The 1485-nt window shown below is 44.8% G+C and overlaps 1 long non-coding RNA gene across 1 annotated transcript; it reads left to right on the top strand.

Annotated features, from left to right (window-relative positions):
* Positions 1 to 346: 346 nt before the first annotated feature.
* LOC121643916 lies at positions 347 to 1264 on the top strand. Its single transcript, XR_006011196.1, has 3 exons — positions 347 to 511; positions 935 to 998; positions 1229 to 1264. It is a non-coding gene; the product is annotated as an uncharacterized LOC121643916 (long non-coding RNA).
* The last annotated feature ends 221 nt before the right edge of the window (positions 1265 to 1485 follow it).

The following is a 1485-nucleotide window of genomic DNA, read 5'->3' as shown; positions in this document are numbered from 1 at the left end:
GCTTCCTGCTTCCTTCCATTTCCAGACAATTCAAACTTTTTCAAAAACACTCGGTACAACACACTTGTACAGCTTCAATCCAACCTAACACCAGACAACCAGCTGCTACACCTGTACAGAAACACAACAGAGAATTTTCTACAGCTTTTACATGTAAACTTGTTTTCCTGTAAAAGCAGCAATTTTATTGTTGACACAATCTAGTAAGAATACAGGAAGATTAAAGCACATACCACCACGTCAGCAGAGCCTCGGAGTGATGTCCGGGTCACGGTACAGCTGTTTGTTAATTAATGATTTATCCATCACGATGACAGCGGGAGCTCTTCGGCAATGGATTTCCTTCTGATGGGAAACAGGACTCTTCACCAATCCAGGATCTCTCTCGGATATTGGTTTACACCGAAGTTAGTCCCCTTCAGTTCGTGGACCTGGTTCTTCACCTGCTCTTTTCTTTTTCACCATTTATTTTATCTTCTTATTTTCTGCAGAGAGTCGGGTCAACCCCTCGGTGAGTGATTTTACCGACTATGTAGCCCCTTTTCAACCGAACTGGTTTCAGTGCTGGTTCAGAGCCAGAGCCTGTCTAAGCACTGGTACTTTGACTTTCCACCACCAAAGCACCGGCTCCTGGCTCTCAAAACTGGTTTGAAGCTGACACCAAGTCTTTGCTGGGCCAGCTCTAATAACCGCTTCACATAGATTGCGTCAGCAGGTGAGGGTGGGTTAGGGCTCGGACAAAAGGCTGCTTTCGGACACATACAGATAGAGATGCTGCAGCAGGCTATGATAGAACTGTCAACCAGCTAGTAAATGACTTTAAAAGGCTGAAAAAAGATGTCAGGGACCATAATATGGAGCTGGAATGTGGCAACAATGGGTGACCCTCTCTCAAAAACAACCCACATTTTAAATGACTAAATTCTGTTCTCAGAGATCACTCGGCAAACCACAGCTACGTCCATCCTCGGTGGAAACTGGGAACGCCAGTGAATCTGGTAAGTGTAGGGGCTTTCTAGAGAGATGTTATGGATCGAGTGTGAATCATTTTAAACTGATCTCTTCTGTTAGCCATGCTAACTCACTAACAGTTGCTAACAATAGCCAAACAAACGTATCACATGACCTGTGTAGTCCTGTAAATAAAGAAACTTTCCCTAACATTTAGCTCTTATGTTATATACTGTGGGGTGAACACAAATTAAGGTTCTTTTTTTGTTTCTAACAGAGTTAAAGTCCCTGGAAACTGAGGAAACACTAGTGGCACTCGCTAGTCAGGGTGCATCCCTTACCTGGGTGGCCCTGATAAGCCTCCTCTAGCCGTCATGGCGGCGGTGATCGAGCATGTCAGCTGAATATACCGTGAGTACCACACCGTTTCCCTTCCCTGTCTGGTTTTGGTTGTCCATAGTTGTCCAAGCTAATGTTAATCTTTTTGCAGTGTGGTGTGCAGTTGCTTGCTGCGTATAGGTTGCCTTCATTGGC

Source organism: Melanotaenia boesemani, chromosome 1 (genome assembly GCF_017639745.1).
Source record: "Melanotaenia boesemani isolate fMelBoe1 chromosome 1, fMelBoe1.pri, whole genome shotgun sequence".
Taxonomy (NCBI): domain Eukaryota; kingdom Metazoa; phylum Chordata; class Actinopteri; order Atheriniformes; family Melanotaeniidae; genus Melanotaenia; species Melanotaenia boesemani.
Note: the sequence above shows the minus strand (reverse complement) of the source record. Positions and strands in the feature narration are given on the sequence as shown.